Below are 19,534 nucleotides of genomic sequence, written 5' to 3'. Positions count from 1 at the left end.
TGATACAGTGTTCTGTGAGCAAGACTCTTGAAGGTATGATTTCTAGGTGATCTGGGAACTAGAGAAGACCTTATCAAGGTGAGGAAGGGGCTGCCACTGTAGTGAGTCTGCAGGGGCTGACAAAAGGGACTCGAACAGCGAGGCTCAGCGGAGCTAGGGCCAGCCTCCCAACAGGGATGCCTTTCTGACTGCCCCTTTTCTGGAAGGCAATCCCGACCTGCCCGGGCTTTACCTCTTTGCCTTGACTGTGCTTAGAGCCTCATTCAGCTACTGAGTCCCATAAATGACCTTTGTTTCCTGTCTCCTCCCTGAGTGGTCGTGTGCCCCATTGGTCTCGTTCCTCTCCATAGGCCCGGGGTCAAGTACACAGTAGTCTCCAGAGGGTGTTCTGTGAAGAGCAATTATTTTATTATGGAAATACAGTCACGCACAACATCCAGTGCTATAAACCTCCCTGAATACAGAGGAAGAAGGCTCACTGGACCCTGAATTAGTGTGTTTTTCTTTTGTTTGAGTTTTTGTATAACATGATACTGTATGTCTTTATGGGGCACTGTGCAATATTTCAGCACATGTACATAGTATAAACTGATGAGATCAGGTGAGCTGTAATCTTACCCCCTCTACCCTTCCCCACCTTTGGAGCCTCTCAGTTCCTTTTCCCCAGGTTTTTGGTTTTTGGGTTTTTTTGGGGGGAGGGTTTTAATTTGATTTTTTTCCCATATGAACAATTTTAAGAATACAATGACATTCCTTTTCTCCCTCCCTCTCTATTTTTGAGACAACATACTTTTAACTTACATTACAGTCAAAGGCTTAGTGCTCTACCAGATAGAGTTCAGCAGATAAAAAGACCCAGGTTCAGTGGGAATACAGGCAAGGATTATTAACAACAGTTGAATGGAAAGATGACAAGTTCACCTACATATCATACAATATTGTAAACTACAGTTGCCCTGCTGTGCTGTGGGACACTAGAACCTATTATTTATAATTGTTTTGTACCCTTTATCCAACCTTCTCCTACACACGCCCCTCAACCCTCCCCAGTCTCACTAGTAATTGCTATTCTAAGTTCAGGTCAACTTTGTCTTTTAACTTTGATATGAGACAGAACATGTAGTATTTGTCTTTCTGTGTCTGGCTTTTTTCACCAAATGACTGCAAGTCCCATCCATGTTGCTGCAAATGTCAATGAATTTTCATAATTGAATGACACTGCATTTTGTGTGTGTGTGTGTGTGCATCCACCATCTTTTTAATATTGATTTTATTTTATTTGAAAGGCAGAGTTAGACACAGAGAGGAGAGTCAGAGAGAGGTCTTCCATCTGCTGGTTCACTCCCCAAATGGCTGCTGCAATGGCTGGAGCTGGGCTGTACTACCAGGAGTCGGGAGCTTCTTCCAGGTCTCCCATGTAGGTGAAAGAGCTCAAACACTTGGGCCATCTTCCTCTGCTTTCCCAGATTGGAAGTGAACAGCTGGGACTAGATCTGGTGGCCATATGGGATGCCGGTGTCTCAGGCGGCTTTACCCTCTACACTACACTGCCAGTCCCACATCACTTTTTTTTTTTTTTAACCCATCTATTCATCTGTGAATACGTAGGTTTATTCCATAGCTTGCCTGTTAGGAAGAATGCTTTAATGAGCAGAAGAGCTCATGGATGTCTTTGATAATCTGAGTTAATCTCCTTCAGATGTATACCAAGAGTGGGGTAGGTGGGTCATATGTGAAATGTGGTTTTAGTTTTGTGAAGAACCTCCAAAGTGTTCTCCATTATGGATGTACTAATTTGCATCCCCACAGTATATATGACACTTGCCTTTTCTCTTCCTCCTTGCCGGCATTGGTTTTTGCCTTGTTTTAACTTTTTCACAATAACTAATTGAACTGGAGTGAGATTTCATTATAGTACTGACTTTGATTTCCTTAACGGCTGGTGATTTTAAGCATTTTAAAATGTGTTTATTGGCTATTTATATTTTGAGAAATGTCTACTTAGACTTTGTGCATTTCTTAACTACATTATTTGTTGCTGTTTTGGAATTCCTTCAATATTCTGAATTTTAATCTTTTGAATAGTTGGCAAATATTTTCTCTCATTCTGTCACTTGTTTCTTCACTCTGATCATTTTCATTCTGAGCAGAACTTTTCTAGTTTGATGTAATCCCATTTATCTGTGTTTTTGTTGCATGTGCCTTTGGGCATACTATAAAATACTCACTTCCTGTATGAACCTTGATATGTTTTAGACTAATAATTTAATAGTTTCACATCTGAAATTTAGATTTTTTGATCCATTTTGAGTTGATTTTTGCACAGAATGCGAGATCTCGATCTTGAGCACATGGATATCCAGTTTCCCCAGCATCATTTACTGAGAAGACTGTCCTTTTTCCAGTGTAAGTTTTTGGCATCATTTCAGAGGATCCGTTTCTATAAATGTGCCGATGGATTTCTTGGATCCCTTCTATTTTATTGATCTATGAGGCTGTTTTTATGCCCATACCATGCTGCTTTGGCTTCAGTAGCATTGTTCTATGCCCTATGTAGTATTGCCATGCTTCCAACCTTGTTCTTGTTCAAGATTGCTTTGACTATTTGGGGTATTTTGTGCATCCATATAAATGTCAGAATTTGTTTTTGCCTTGAAGTACTTTGAAGGATACCTTTTTATGTTTTAATGGTGATCACATTGAATCTCACAATTGCTTTCGGTAGTATGGACATCTAAAAAGTGTTACTTCTTCAAATCTGTGGACATGGGAGACCTTTGAATATTTTCAAGTCTTCTTTAGTTCTTTTTAATCAATGTCTCATAATTTTTACTGGAGAGGTCTTCCACTTCCTTGGTTAGACTAATTTCCAGGTATTTAATTTTTTCATAATTTCCTTTTCAGTGAGTTACTGCCATATAAACATGGTATTTAGTTTTATATTAACATTTACTGAATCACGTGTCAGATCTACTTTGGTGGAATCTAGGTTTTTCTATATATAGCATCATGCTATCAGAAGACATAGTTTAACTTCATCTCCCTCTATTTGTGTGCCTTTTATTTTCTTTTTCCTAATATTGCTTAAGACTATATGCAGTATTGAATAAGAGTTCTGAGAGTACATAACTTCATCTAGTTTCAGAAATTGGAAGAAATGCTTTCATCTTTTCCCTATTTGATATGATATTCATTGTGGATTTGTCTAAGATGATGTTTACTATGTTGAGTAAGATCCTTCTATACCTGAGTTGCTTAGGATTTTAATCATGAATAGATGTTGAGTTTTCTCAAATTTCCTTTATTGAGATGATCACTTTTATCATTTATTTTATTGAAGTCTTACATGTATTGATTTGCATCTGTTGAACCATCTTTGTATTTTCTTAAAGTCTCACATGATAACAGCAAATGACCTTACATGCTTCTGCATTCCATGTGCTAGTATTTTATTTAGAATTTTTATATTTACAAGCACTGGGGTTATTGGTCTATAGTTTTTTGTTCTTGCCTGGTTTTGTTATCAGAGTAATGCTGGCCTCAATAAATTTGGAATACTTTTCCCCTTTAAATATTTTGGCATACTTTGTGAAAAATTGTCTAATTCTTCCTTTAAAGTTTGGAAGAACTCAGGCATGAAGTCACCTGTCGTGAGCTTTTATTTTACCACAGAATTTTCCTTTATTATTGACTCAATCTCATTATTCGTTACTGATCTGATTATATTTCTGTGTCTAATGGTTCCATTTTCATAGCTTATTTGTGTCCCAAAATCCATTAGTTTCTTACAGGTGCTCCAAATTTTATTATGTATATTCATTAACAAAATTCATAGGGAAAGCAGAGCTTGGTTACATGGTCTGCCATATAGCCTTGGTGGGTCGCCTTCTTTTACCTTGGCCTCTCATCTGGAGCCTTCAACTCCAGACCATTCCCCAGGGCATTTTCCAGTAACTTGAGCTGAGACTTCAATGAGAGATGCCTCTTCCATTTCTTCTTTTGTATTGAAATCGATAGTACTAAGAGTCAATCATTTCTTGTCTGTGCACTTGGTTACATTGCTCATTAGAAATACTTGGTTTAAGCATGTCCAGTGTGAGGCTGAAGCTATTGTTGGCAGCACAAGTTTGGTGAAATGGGCCAATGTGTCATGGCTTGTCATACTTCAGCTGCACGTTGTCTCACCTCCAACAATCGGATGCCACACGAGAGCTGGAGTACTTACTATATACAACATGAATATAATCCTGTCGCTCCAAGACAAAATCGGTCCATAAACTCCTTTCCACAGGTTGAGTATACCTTAACTGAAATGTTTGAGACAAGTAGTATGTCTGATTTTGGGTTTCCTTTTCTTAATTTGGAATATTTGCATAGACTTTACCAACAGAGCGTCCTAATCTGAAAATCCAAAATGCTCTAAAATCTGAAACTCTTTGAGTGCAATGTTAGTGCTCAAAAGTTTTAGTTTATATATTCAATCTGAATTTAAGGTAGAGATTACTAGAGGCTGGACAGTGTGGAGAGGGGGATGGGAAAGGGTGGATAAGGGGTGTAAAAGTACAGTAGGGAGAAGACAGCAGCTTCCTGGGTCACAACACAGTGGGTGGTGATGGCTCAGGATAATGTGTGCTCTTCTATATAAAGAAAGGGAAGGGAAGGGAAGGGACAGTAGGCTCTACACATACAGAAGAGACAAGGAAACCGGAAAGGTCGCCTGCCTAGCATGGTTGGTTTGGGCTTGGCATGTGTGTTAAAGTTGCATTATGCCCCTTAAAAATGTACAAATATTACACGTTAATCCAAAATTTAAAAAAATTAAAGTTTTGCATTTTGGAGCATTTCCTATGTCAGATTTTGGATCAAGGGTGCTCATAAGGAGCAGTTCTCCACATGTCTACCAAGAAGGTTCCAGAATGTCTCAGTGGTGTCCATGTGCACCACTGTTGAGTAGGACAGCGATGGTGAAAGGCATCAGCAGACATAGAGGTGTGATATTTCCTAGTGGATAAACATAGGAAATGTCCTCGGATCAGATGTAAGATGACAGCTTGCTCCTTGATACCAGATACAGGGAGGGCACCTGGGGTCTCTGAGCCTCCCATAAAATAAATAGCAGGTGCAGATCAGTACTCATGGAATGGAGATTCAACCTGCCACAAGGTGCTGTTGGTTTGGACCTTGGTTATTCTGCTGTTTTATTTTGTCTCAGGCATTTATAGATATAGATATAGATATAGATATAGATATAGATATAGATATAGATATAGATATAGATAGATATAAATCTCACAGGCAGTCTACAGTTATCACTTGAAGCACACAATGAAGAGAAAGTACATGATAGAGCAAAGGAATAAACTATTCTATTCATTGGATTTGACCAATTTTGATCATTTGTGGCTTTTTCCTTTGTATACTTTATCTGGCCTTTTAAGGATCATTCATAGTGTTTGATAGCTATAGTAGCCAATTCAGTCTGCTGTAACAAAAACTACCAAAGACTGGGGGGCTTAAACAACAAACATTTATTTCTCACAATTTTCGAGGCCAGAAGTCTGAGATGAGGGGGCCAGCAGGGTTGGGTTGTAGCAAGTATTCTCTTGTTGGTTGCAAGGAGCCTACTTTTCTTCTTCCCCTCTGTGGTGACAAAGAACTCTGTGGGGTCTCTTATAATCCCATTCCGGGGATTCCGCTCTCACTGCCTAATCACCTCCCAACGACCACACATCCTAGGACCATCTGACTGAGGATTCAGATTTTAGCCTGTGAATTTGTGGGGTGGGGGCACTATCATTTAGTCTATTGCAGTAAGTAAACAAAATCCACTATTTGTAATTATAGGGCTTTGATTTTATAAAGTCTGTAATTTTCAATACAAGACAACTTGGCAACCTTCTTATTTTGAACACTATTCTCTGGAACCACTACAGAGATTCTTGATTTGTGACAATATCAAGGTCTTCTCTTCTACCCCCAAACTTGTAATGAGTCTCTCCAAGGAGCTCTGAGTATGTATGTACATATCTATCTAGTCATCTAGCATTTAGCACCCATCTATATCTATTTAACCTCCATCCATCTGTTGCCTCTGTAGCTATGCATCTAACATCCATCCATCTATGCGCTCTATTTATCATCATCTATCTGCATGTGTTTAATTTGGAGTCCATAATTGGAAGTCAAAATTGATTCTAAGCATGTACATTAGATGCTCTAAAGGGACTGTTTGAGGTAGGTGTGGTAACATCAAGCAGATTTTTATTTACATTTAGAAATCTTAAGAAAAATGTATAACATACATACCAGATACCACACACACATTATGGAGCAGAACTCAGTGGATTTTCCACAATGGGATCGCAGTCATAAAACCCCAGATACAGAAGTACAACACAACCGCATCACAGAAGAGCCTTTGAGGCCCTTCTAGTCATTGTTCCTCCAAAGGTAACAACCATAGTGACAGTTACCACATTAAATAGTCCTTACTGTTTTTGAATTTCATGTGGATAATAAGGATTGTATTTCTCTGTACCTGGCTTTATTTGTTCATTGTTAAAATTGTGAAATTCCATCCTGTTAAGTCTTACAGAAGCTCATTCAATCTCACTGGTTTACAATGAAATTATCTCACAAGTTATGTACTGGTGATAGACATTTTGAGGGTTTTCAGATTTTTTTTTAAAGATTATTTATTTGGAGAGGGAGGAGATGTACAGTTTGGCACATGCTCGCTCAGACTTACCACTAATGGTAGAGCTAGAAACGTGCTAGGGGATTCCAAATCAATCCCATCAACGTGGCCTGTACCAATGCCATCTTACTAGTCAAAGTGATCAGTTTCAGTTCATAATTGATCATAAAGATAGGATTAAGTGTCAAAGGGATCAATTAAGCAAGACTAGTGTCTGCTAATAATAACTAATAGAATTAAAAAGGAGAGAACAATCCAACATGGGAAGCAGAATACACAGCAGACTCATAGAATCTAAGATGCCCTAAACAGCACTCTGGCCTCAGAATCAGCCCTTAAGGCATTCGGATCTGGCTAGAAAGTCCATGAGAGTTTCTCAGGTGTGGAAAGGTGAGATGCTGCAGCAAAAACAAACAAACCTAAATGAAAGATCTCTGAGTGAGATCCCAGCGGAAAGAATGGGCCATCAAAAAAGGAGGTACCTTTCTCTGAAGGGAGGAGAGAACTTCCACTTTGATTTTGGCCTTGTCCAAATAAGGTCGAGTTTGTGAACTCAAGAGGCTTCCGTAGCCTTGGTGGCTCATGACAAGAGCCTCGGGTGATTACTGAGGTCATAAATAAGAGCGTCAATTGTTAAATCAACAACAGGAGTCACTGTGCACTTACTCCCCATGTAGGATCTCTGTCCTTAATGTGTTGTGCTATGCAAATTAACAGTAAAACTAGTACTCAAAGAGTACTTTATATTTTGTGTATCTGTGTGGGTGCAAACTGTTAAAATCTTTACTTAGTACATAATAAGTTGATCTGTATATAAAGATATTTGAAAATTAACTTTGAGGAAGAATGGGATGAGAGAGGGAGTAGGAGGTGGGATGGTTACAGGTGGAAGGGGGATTATGGGGGGGGGGAAGCCACTGTAATCCAAAAATTGTACTTTGGAAATTTATATTTATTAAACAAAAGTTTAAAAACAAAAATCTATTTGAAAGTCAGAGTTACACAGAGAGAGAGACAGAAGTTTTCCATACACTGGTTCGCTCCCCAATTGGCTGCAACTGCCGGAGCTGTGCCAATCCAGAGCCAGGAGCCAGGAACTTCTTCCAGGTCTCCCACGTTGGTGCAGGGGATCAAGAACTTGGGCCATCTTCTGCTTTCCCAGGCCATAGCAGAGAGCTGGATTGGAAGGGAGCAGCCGGGATGTGACCTGGAGCCCGCATGGGATGCCGGCACTGCAGGCGGCAGCTTTACCTACTACGCCACAGCGCCACCCCCAGGTTTTGTTATTAAAAACAGTTCTTCAATACATATTTGTGTTTATATCTTACAGTGTGTGTGTATGTTTATGCTGAATATATATCTAAGATCAGAAAAGGGGGGTTAAAATATGTTTTCACTGGATTCCGCTAATGGTGTTTCCAAGTTATATCAGTCAACAGGGTTTGAAAGGATTTTTTTTTCCTTGAAAGATTTATTTGTAAGAAAGAGTTAGAGATGAATCTGTAATCTGCTGGTTCGCTCCCCTGAATGGCCTCAATGGCCAGGGCTGGGCCAGGCTGAAGCCAGGAGCTTCATCTAGGTCTCCCACATGGGGACCTAGACCTAAATTCTAGGGCCATATTTGACTGCTTCTCCTGCATGAGCAGGGAGCGGAATGCAAAGCAGGGCAGCTGAGATGCAAATCGGCACCAATCCTGGATGTCAGAATTGCAGGTGGCAGCTTAAGCTGATGAGCCACAATGCTGGCCCCTGCATATGTGCCCCATATATTTACTGTACGTGACTGGTATCATTTTTTTCCTTAAATGTTGGCGGAATTCATCAGTGAATCATCTGCACATAGGTTCTCTTTTGTCTTCTTAAGCTTCTCCTTCAAGGTTTTTAACTAAGAATTCAACTACTTTAAAAGATAAATCTGATCAAGTTACTATTTCTACCTGAGAACTTTGGTGGTTTCTGGGTTTTGAGGAATTAATGTTTTACTTAAATTGTAGAATTTTATATGCATGAATTGTACATAGCATATTCTTAGCACTTTAATGTCTGAAATCTTAAAAGGTACCTTTTCTTTATAGATATTGATAATTTATGTCTCTTTCCTTTTTTCTTTTACTTTTGATAAGTCTGGCTTACAGGTTCAGCAACAATATTATTTGTCGCTCCCCCTCTTCGTGGAGGAGCAACACAGGACCCTGCGCTGCTCTTTCGTCTGCTCGGCCCTCCCCGGGTTTGCTGCTGGTTCTTCCCGGGTTGGCTACTATCCCTTCCACCTCCGTGGAAGGGCAGTTCCCCCTAGCCACATTCCCCACTTCCGCAGGGGAGCGGCACACCGCCGGCCGGCTCTTCTCGGGGGCTGCACAGGTGTTCCCTCAGCTAGATGTTCCCCATAGATGTTCCCGGTGCATGCCGTTTCTCTCCTCCTTTATAGTCCTTCTCTGCCAATCCCAACTCGGCTGCCCACACGCCGAGTACGCTGCTCTCCAATCAGGAGCAAGTCCTACAGTTAATTGGTTGAACTGGAGGCAGCTGTGCGGAAGCTGTTTACTTCTCTCCCAGCGCCATATTGTGGGAGAGCAGATGCACAGAATAAGTCTTAATTCGAGTAACCCAGTCCAGTCCGGATTGCTCCCCACAATTATTGAACTTCCCAAATAACCAATTTTCCCTGATATCTTATTAGTTTCTAGTTTAATTCCATTACAGTTTGAAGACATGTTGTATTATTTCTATATTTTAAGGTTTGTTGTGTGACCTTTAATGTAGTTTGTCTTGCTCAATGTTCCATGTACCCTTGAAAATAATGTGTATACTACTGTTGTGTGAAATGTTCTATGAATGTCAATTAAATTGGGTTGGCTGATAATGTTAAGACTGGCTAAGTCTTTACTGGCTTTCTATAGTTTACAGATCAGACAGGAATGGTGTATTTCCCCCCAGAATTAAGTCTGAATTTTCCTACCTGTCCTTTTGGTTCAGTTACAGTATTAGCCTTCCTGCAGTATTGTAAGAAATTTTCCCAAACTGTGTGTAGGCTTAAAGCAATGGAAACTTATTCTCTCCCAGTTTTGGTGGATGTGCAAAACTCAGATGCAGCAGAACCACGCTCCCCATGAAATCTCTGGTGGAGGAGGCATGCCTTCCTCTTAGCGTCTGGTGCTGCCAGAAAGCTCGGCCTGGAGAGAGGCCATTCCACACTGCCTCCATCGTCATGTGGTGAATTCTCCTGTGTCTCCATTTCTGTCTGCTCTCCTCTCCTTCTGAAGATCTCATTTCTGTTGAGGCGGGCTCATTCAGTGCGTTTTGGGGAAGGAAACAATGCAGTCCATACTAACCTAAACCTCTAAACCTCTAAACCTCTGTTGCTCCTAAACCTCTGTAGTTAGCTATATACCTATTGGGAGTCATTGTCTTCCTTGTAAATCGATAAGTTATCATTGTGTACTGTCTATCATAATCCTTGGCAATTTCTTTTTTCCTCTAATCCTACTGATATTAACATCAACACTTCAGGGTTTTTGTTTGTTTGTTTTATTTTCAAGATGCATTTCTTTTTGCTGAAAACCCATGAACCCATTTCTATCATACTTGGAGCGATTTTCTAAAATTTTGGTTTTGGTCAATTTTCTTTTTTTTTTTAAAGATTTATTTATTTACTTGAAAGTCAGAGTTACACAGAGAGAGGAGAGGCAGAGAGAGCAAGAGGTCTTCCATCCGTGGTTTACTCCCCAGATGGCTGCAACAGCCAGAGCTGTGCCCTTCCAAAGCCAGGAGCCAGGAGCCTCCAGGTCTCCCATGCGGGTACAGGGACCCAAGGACTTGGGCCATCTTCTGCTTTCCCAGGCCATAGCAGAGAGCTAGATTGGAAGTGGAGCAGCCAGGACTAGAACCGGCACTCATATGGGATGCTGGCGCTTCAGGCCAGGGTGTTAACCCACTGTGCCACAGCGCCGGCCCCTTCTTTTTCTTAAGATTTATTTATTTTATTTGAAAGGCAGAGTTGAGGAGAGGAGAGGAGAGAGAGGAGAGATCTTCCATCCAATGGTTCACTCCCCAATTGGCAGCAATGGCCGGAGCTGCGCTGATCTGAAGCCAGGACCTGGAGCATCCTCCATATCCCCCACACGTGTGCAGGGTCCCAAGGACTTAGGCCATCTTCCACTGCTTTTCCAGGCCTTATCGGAGAGCTGGATTAGAAGTGGAGCAGCCGGGCCGGCGCCGTGGCTCACTAGGCTAATCCTCCACCTTGCGGAACCGGCACACCGGGTTCTAGTCCCGGTCGGGGCGCCGGATTCTGTCCCGGTTGCCCCTCTTCGAGGCCAGCTCTCTGCTGTGGCCAGGGAGTGCAGTGGAGGATGGCCCAAGTGCTTGGGCCCTGCACCCCATGGGAGACCAGGAGAAGTACCTGGCTCCTGCCATCGGATCAGCGCGGTGCGCCGGCCGCAGAGCGCCAGCCGTGGCGGCCATTGGAGGGTGAACCAACGGCAAAGGAAGACCTTTTTCTCTCTCTCACTGTCCACTCTGCCTGTCAAAAAAAAAAAAAAAAAAAAAAAAAAGAAAAGAAAAGAAAAAAAAAAAAAGAAAAAGGTGGAGCAGCCGGGACTCAAACCAGTGCCCATATGGGATGCTGGCACTACTACGCCACAGAGCCAGCCCCAAGGTATTGGTCAATTTTCTAGAGAAAACTGATGGGATATGTATATAGATAAATGAGGATGAACTTATTAGGAGAAAAAGCTCTCTAAGGATTGTAGAACTGAGGATTCATATGACAGGTGGTCCGCAGGCTAGAGACCCTGGGACGCTGGTCACGGGGCGGAACCCAAATTCAGAGAATTCACAGACAGACACCAGGGGTGTTGCCTCTCAGCTGGAGGCAGAAAGCCTGACTGTCAGCAAAGCGGCTGCTTGGGTAACTCCTGGAGTCCAAAACCAAGCAAGCCTGGGATTCTGAAGTGAAGTGTATCTCAGTGCAGAGGGAGGGAGGGAGGGAAGCAGAGAGGCAGGCCCCCAGCCCAGCTTCTCCATTGATTCTTGCCAGCCTTGGTAGCCAACGATGGGCCCTCCCACAGAGACCTCAGCCACTCAGACGCACATGCTAACGTTTTCTGGAAATGTGCTCCTGGGCACACCTAGAATAATGCTTCTCCAGGATTCTGGGGCAGGCTGATAGCTAAAATTAACCATTGTGGCTTCTTACACTTGTAACATGTTTTTATCAGTTCTGATTACCTTCTAAATGGCACATTTAACCCATTAATATTTGGTGAAATTGACATGTTGAAATCTATTTTATCCTTTTTATTCCTATTACCTCTTTGCTATCTCTTTGTGGGTTATTTGAACATTTTTTGGTGTTTGATATTAAGTTATCTGCTGTGGGATTTCTTCATCACATTTTTTTGGTTGTTTATTCCAGGGATTATAAAACAGTCTTAATATTTAGCCATCTACTTAGAATTCAGTATCTGACTATGTCATGTGGAAGCTAGAACATGTGCCCTACCACTTCGTCTTAGAATTGTCTCAGATGCTACATCCACGTACATTGAACATCACATGGGGCAGTTGTAGCTTTTATCTATTTCAGTGAACAAATACATTTTGAAAAAGCATGGGAGGGAAAGGGTAGTCCCTGTGTTCACTCACGTTGATTTGCCTTGCTCTTCATGCATCCCTGTAGCTACTCAGTGAGTGCAATATAATAGTGTGCTTGATCTATGTAACCTGGAAATGGACCCTGCATGTACATGCTGCGTCTTTCTTAGAAATCTATAGATAAATTTGGAGAGAACCAATATTTTTACACAAATACATCTTTCAATACATGACTACATTATTTCACTCCTTTTATTTAAACTTAAGTTCTCTAAGTGTTTCTTGGTACTTTACAATATAGAGAATTTGTATATCACTCATCAGTATTATTCCCCAGAATTGGTGTTTTATCATGCTGTTATAAATGGCATTTCAAAATTTTCACTAAGTGTTTGTTTCTGGTACTTTGTAATACAATCAATTTTTATATCAAACTTGTTTCTTAGATTCTTTCTAAATTTACTTACTATTTTTATAGATTTCAAAACATTTTCTATGAAATAATCATGTCATCAGCAAGTAATACAGTTTTTTTTTTTCTTAGTTTCCAAATCTCTTATACTAGCTGTTTCATTTACCATTGTTACTGAATTGGCTACAACTTTTCCTACAAGGCTAAATAGGGTAGTGATAGTTGCCATCTGTGTCTTGTTCCTGAACTCAGTGGAAGGATTTCAACATTTGATCTCAAAGTTTGGTGTTAGCTGTAAAATTCTGTTAAAGATTTCTTACTTGTTAAAGAATTTCCCTTTCACTTACTGAATTGATTTTTGAATGTGGATCAAAATTTTCATTCCTTGCATATACCCAAATAAGTTGTATAGATTGTTTTAAAATCTTTAGATTTCTTCGTTGGTATTTGTTTACAATTGTCATAAAACTTATGAGGGAATTCGATCTGTAATTTTTCTTTTCCATAATGTTCTCTTTTTTTTTTTATAGGCAGAGTGGACAGTGAGAGAGACAGAAAGGTCTTCCTTTGCCGTTGGTTCACCCTCCAATGGCTGCCGCGGCTGGTGCACCATGCTGATCCAATGGCAGGAGCCAGGAGCCAGGTACTTATCCTGGTCTCCCATGGGGTGCAGGGCCCAAGCACTTGGGCCATCCTCCACTGCACTCCCTGGCCACAGCAGAGAGCTGGCCTGGAAGAGGGGCAACCGGGACAGAATCCGGCGCCCCGACCAGGACTAGAACCCGGTGTGCCGGCGCCACAAGGCAGAGGATTAGCCTAGTGAGCCGCGGCGCCGGCCTGCATAATGTTCTTATTCTGGTTTTGTGTTGATTATGCTAGCCACATAAAATTAGATGGAGGCCGTACCCACATTTTCTCTTCTCTCAAAACTTTGTGTAAGATTGATGTTGCTTGTGCATGTTTGGGAGAATCCTCCAGTGTGGCATCTGAACTTGTAGATTTCTTTGGAAAAGGTTTTAGTTAAATTTTCAGTTTTTCTCTCAGAAGAATAATCATATTTTCTATTTCTTCTGTGTCAGTTTTAAAAATGAAGATTTTTTGATTAGTTTCTATTTTCAAAAAAGTAATTCATCTAGGTTTTCAAGTTTGTGAACTAAAATGTTCATGGTAGCCTCATCCTAACGTTTAAGGGATCTGAATTTCTCATCCCCTTATTCGTTGTTGATATTTGTAAATATTTCCTGTTTCTTGATCTTCCGAGAGGGCTCTGAGGAAGGGAGGAAGGGTGGGGTGAGAAAATACATAAATACAAATGAATGACAGGTGTAGCTTGAAAAGTGATGTATGGGTCTTGGTTGACATGTGTTTGTTTTCATTTCTGCTGGGTAGGTTATTGGGTTAGAAATATCAAGTCAGGGTGAGCATTTGGGACAGCAATTAAGGGGACACAAGCTATACTGAGATACTGCTTAGAGTCCTGCCCTGCTTCTGATTCCAGCTTCCTGTCAGTGTGCACACTGGGAGGCAACAAGTGATGGCTTAAGTTGTTGGGTCCCTGGATCCGTGTGGGAGACCTCGGCTGAGTTCCGAGTTCCTGGCTTCACCCTTGTCTAGCTTTAGCTTTTGCAGCCATTGGGCAAAGGAACAAGTGAATGGAAGCTGTCCATCTCTATCTCTGCCTCTCAATTCAAAAGAAAACTTTTTTAAAAAAAGAAACACTGGGTCATACAGTAAACTTAAATTTGTTTTTTAAAGAAATGGCCAGTTTTACAAGGTTTCTACACTGTTTTAGATTCATCAATGCACAGTATTGTCCTTTCCTCCATATTCTTTTTTTTTTTTAAAAGATTTATGTTTATTTCAAAGACAAAGTTGGAGAAAGGGAGAAATAGACCTTCCATCTTCTGGTTGACTCCCCATATAGTCACAATGGCCAGGGTTGGCCTGGCTGAAGCCAAAGGCCAGGAACTTCATCCAGGTCTCCCACATGGGAACAGGGGCCCAAGGACTTGGGCCATCTTGCACTGCTTTCCTAGTCTCACTAGCAAATAGCTGGATTAGTAGTGGAGCAGCAAGGACTCAAACCAGTGCCCATACAGGATGCTGGTATCACCCACTACATAATGGGTATTAACCCATTACACCACAATGCCAGTCCCTTTCCATATCTTTATCAATATTTGAAATTTCCTTTTTATTTTTTCCACTATAACCATTCTGGTGTATGGACTGATACTCTGATTTTAATTTCTACTTCTCTAATAGTTAAGTGTCTGTTTGTCTGCTTATTAACCATTTCTATGCATGCCCTGTGAAATAACTACTCATATATTTATCTACATTTTAATTGCAATTATTTTTAAGTCACAGTAGCTATTTGTATATTCTAAAAACAGGGCATTAACAATCCAGGATATTTTCAGTTTGCCCTATGTGTTACTGTCCTCTGGCCTCTTTAGTCCTATGTCAGGTGTGCAGTCACAGGAACCATCCAAGAATATGCTTGCTCCAGTGATGATCAGAATCTTGGGCTATAAGAATGGAGACATTGGCTTTTGCCCTTGTCTTAGAAGTCAGTCCCATTGAACATGGGCATTACCTACTGCTCCTCTAAGAATGTGTCCTCTTAACTTTGTCAGATGTGGGTCCCTCCGGCCTGCTGCACTCTGGTTGAATGCCCACATTAGCTGTTGGAGTTAGAGCAATGGGCGCAGTCCTGGACCCAGGTCTGAATACTCCAGAGTCCATTGTCTTTGACCTCAGCTCAGCAGTTTATCACAGATTGTTGTGTGGCTTTGATAGAATTCCAGAGTGATGGTCTGATTCAATTTTGTTTTATTCAACTTTATAGTCACTTTTGAGAGACAAATTTATTAATCAGTTGGCCATAGCCAAAAGTCCTAACCCTCATGTACTTGACTTTTACTCTTTCTTCTGTTTTATATATGCGTTGGCTGCTGTGTGTGTTCTTCCAAGAACATCTCAGGCTGCACTGCATCAGTTTTGGTAGCCTTTATTTCCCAATAATTCAAGTTAAATATTTTGTAATCTTCATTGTGATTGTTTCTTTGTCTTGTGGGTCATGTATAATTGTATTACTTCATTGCACACTGTGGGGAGTTCTTAGTAAACTTTTGTTATTCATTAAACCACTTTAAAAGAATATGCTGTAAATCATAGATTCCTCACCCCCCTGAGAACATTTGGCAATATTTGGAGACATTTGTTGTCATAACTACAAGAGGGGAGCTGATACTGGCATCTGATGAATAATGGCCAAGAATGCAGCTAAACATCAAATAATGCACAGGACAGATTGACAACAGCGAACAATTTAACACCAAGTGTCAGTAGTGCCAAGGATGAGAACCCTAAAGTGAGATGAGCCTGAAGCTCTAGCATGTCAGAAATTTAGGGAAATGTTCGATGTCTACTGGAAAACAATGTGACTGTCATTGTTTCATGTAGGGCCCTTTATTAGATTCATGTTTGTTAATTATGTTGTTAATGAACTCTGTATTCTCATTAATTTTTCATCTTATTATATAAATTACTAAGATTATATTCTTCCATTTTTCATAAGAATTCATTTATTTCTCCTTGTAGTCCAGCCAATTATGGCTTTAGGTATTTTGAAATAATTTTTATGTTCATAATTTTTCTACATTCCCAGAGAATGAAACTTTCGTTTGTCATCATGAAACTATCTGTAGTAATGCTTCATTTTTCATGTAATATTACATCAATTTTCTTAAAGTGTTTCCATATTTTTTGAGCATTTTAATTTTCAACCTCTCTAAGTTTCTTAAGTTATCTCTTGTAAGCATAATTTTTGGTTTTTATCCAGTCTAATATCTTGTCTTTTAGTTGACATTCAGGTATCTTACATTGCTACCAATATATTGCGTTCAATAACTACCATCTTGCTACTCATTTACCATCTATTCTTGCTCCTATTTCTCCCTTTTTAATAAAACATTTTTGTGATTTCCTGTTAATAAAATATTAAATTAATGAAATTATCAATTATAAAATAATTTTATAAAATTAATAAAACGTTAATTAAATAAAATATTTCGTGGTTTCTTGTTACAAAGTTTTATTCTGCTCTTTTAGGGACTGCCCTAAACATTATAAAATGCAACCCAAGTGGGTGTTGGGACCCAAGTGCTTGAGCCATCATCTACTTCCCCCAAGTGTGCACATTAGTAGGAAACTGGATGGAAAATGGAAGCAATAGGAGTTGAACTAGGCACTGCAATATGGGATGCTGGCATCTCATATGGAGTCTTAAGCGACTGTGCTGAACATCCGCCCCCCAGGATGCTCATTAGTATTTATTTAGTCCATGTTTTCTTTCAGTCTGTCTGGAAATTGAACTTTTGTGTTTACTTTTCAAGGATATTTGTGCTGGGTATAGAATTTTATGGTGGCAGCTGTTTTCTTTCAGAACTTTAGACATGTCACTCTGTTGTCTGTGGGATGCCATTATTTGTCTGGAAACACAAGGCTTCTATTATTCCTTTTGAAGGTAATGTATCTTTACATTTGCTACTTTAAAGCCCTGGGGGTAAGTTCAGAGTGCTTTGGGCTGACAACACTATGGTGTTTGGTCATTACGATAAGGTTTATATGGGAATACTTCTATTCAGCCTTTCAGTACATAGTTCATCTTGGCTTGCAGAGTATTTGCCATGTGGGGAGGGGGCACTGTCTCAGCTCAGGCTGTTACAACAAACTACCATAGGCTGGGTAGCATAAACAGCATCCATTTGTTTCTAACAGCTCTGGAGGTTGTGAAATCCAACATCAAGGTGCTCTGCAGATTTGGTTCCTGTCTTGCAGATGGCTGCCTTCTCACTATATCCTCATATGGTAGAAAGAGTGATTGAACTCTGACCACCATTCCCTGTCTTTTATTTTAAAGATGTAATTATTTATATGAAAGGCCAAGTTGGAGGGAGGGAGAGGTAGAGAGAGCAAGCCAAGCGATCATCTATTTGCTGGTTCACTCCCAAAATAGCTGCAATGGCCAGGGCTGGGCCACTCTAAAGCCAGAGCCAGGAGCTTTATCCAGGTCTTCCACATGGGTATCAGGAGTCAAAGGGATCTGCAGGAAGCTGGATCAGAAGTACAGCAGCCAAGGCTTGAACCAGGGCCCATATGGGAAGCTGGCACTGCAGGTGGCAGTTTATCTTCAGCAGCCCCACTCTTTATTGTCTTATAAGGCCCTAAACATATCATGAGAATATCATTCTGATGTCATCAAAATGTCAAAACTTCTCATTGACTTCACCACAAATGCTATCATATGAATTTGATGGGAACATATTCAATCTATGATATACACGGTATGAAGAAAGCCAGAGCAAAGACCTCTAAAATGGAACCAAAGACATGTACCTTTTTGTATGAGTTTCATAGTGGCATTGGCATTGATACAGTAGCTTAGAGTCAGTTCTTTGTCTCATGGTGATGAAGAGGTATGATGTGGACAATAAAGAGTGGTGAGCAAAGCAAGTGAAAGTAGATTTTATTAACAGACTCCTGCTTTCCAGGAGGAATCCCCAAGGGAGGGGTCCATCAAGGTGTGGGTATTGAGAGCTTATATATGGAGTGCACATCAATTGATCTATTATGAGTGGTCTGCTTTAGTTTTTTTTTTTTTTTTTCTATGTCTCTTAAGTAGTGGTCATGGTTCCTGACCAGTGAACAAAAATTTCCATGTGAACTACTTGCAAGGTATGATAGTTGAGAAATAATGTTTACCTGATAAGTTAAGGCAGATTGCATATCAGTTGATTAATTTCAGAGAAATGTCTTATGTGATTGTGGGACTAACAGGGTCAAAATCTGTAGGATAGAGAGAAAACTCGTGGACAGGTGCTGATACTGTCATCCACAGGTGGAATTTCTTCTTTCTCAGGAAAACCTCTGGTTTCCTGCTTTAAACTGATTGGGTAAGATCCACCCAAGTTATCAAGAGTAGTCTCCTTAACATAAAGTCAATTGATTGTAGATGTTAATCATATCTACTCAATACCTTCACAGCAACACCTAATCTAGGTAAGTAGCTTTGTGTTATAGCCAGACTGTGCTGTCACAAAAAGTCTACCACACAGAAACTAACAATTTACAGAAAGACATGGTTAAAGGTATAGAATATAATTTTACATATATAAATATATGTATATATATATATTTGAGTATCTTTGGATATGAGTATCCTTTGGAAGAAGTACATGACTTAAGGGAATCACAAAATAAACAGCACATGTTGAAATATTAAGTAATTACAAAAAGTATACTGTCGCTCCCCCTCTTCATGGAGGAGCAACACAGGACCCTGCGCTGTTCTTTCGTCTGCTCGGCCCTCCCCGGGTTTGCTGCTGGTTCTTCCCGGGTTGGCTACTATCCCTTCCACCTCTGTGGAAGGGCAGTTCCCCCTAGCCACATTCCCCACTTCCGCAGGGGAGCGGCACACCGCCGGCCGGTTCTCTCGGGGGCTGCACGGGTTCCCTTAGATGTTCCCCATAGATGTTCCTGGTGCATGCCGTCTCTCTCCTCCTTTATAGTCCTCCTCCGCCAATCCTAACTCGGCTGCCCACACGCCGAGTACGCTGCTCTCCTCCAATCAGGAGCAAGTCCTACAGTTTATTAGTTGAACTGGAGGCAGCTGTGCGGAAGCTGTTTACTTCTCTCCCAGCGCCATATTGTGGGAGAGCAGATGCATAGAATAAGTCTTAATTCCAGTAACTTAGTCTAGTCCGGGCTGCTCCCCACAGTATACCACAGAATAAGATTAATTACATGAAAACATACATCAGTAT

At 40.7% G+C, this 19,534-nt stretch overlaps 1 long non-coding RNA gene across 4 annotated transcripts in view; it reads left to right on the top strand.

Annotated features, from left to right (window-relative positions):
* Window positions 1-19,534, top strand: part of LOC149122033 (uncharacterized) — a 93,107-nt gene that overhangs the window by 9,420 nt on the left and 64,153 nt on the right. The window contains exons 3-4 of one of the 4 annotated variants that reach the window (XR_016220993.1): window positions 7,860-7,974; window positions 8,833-9,538. The exons of 2 other annotated variants lie outside the window; for them this stretch is intronic. This is a non-coding gene — a long non-coding RNA (uncharacterized LOC149122033). Of the gene's footprint in view, window positions 1-7,859; window positions 7,975-8,820; window positions 9,539-19,534 lie in introns of those variants that run through there. One more of the 4 variants, XR_016220992.1, reaches the window with a different exon arrangement.

The sequence above is a fragment of the Oryctolagus cuniculus genome, chromosome 15 (genome assembly GCF_051225735.1).
Source record: "Oryctolagus cuniculus isolate XC-2025 breed Fujian yellow rabbit chromosome 15, ASM5122573v1, whole genome shotgun sequence".
Lineage (NCBI taxonomy): Eukaryota > Metazoa > Chordata > Mammalia > Lagomorpha > Leporidae > Oryctolagus > Oryctolagus cuniculus.
This window is presented reverse-complemented; position numbering and strand designations above follow the sequence as displayed.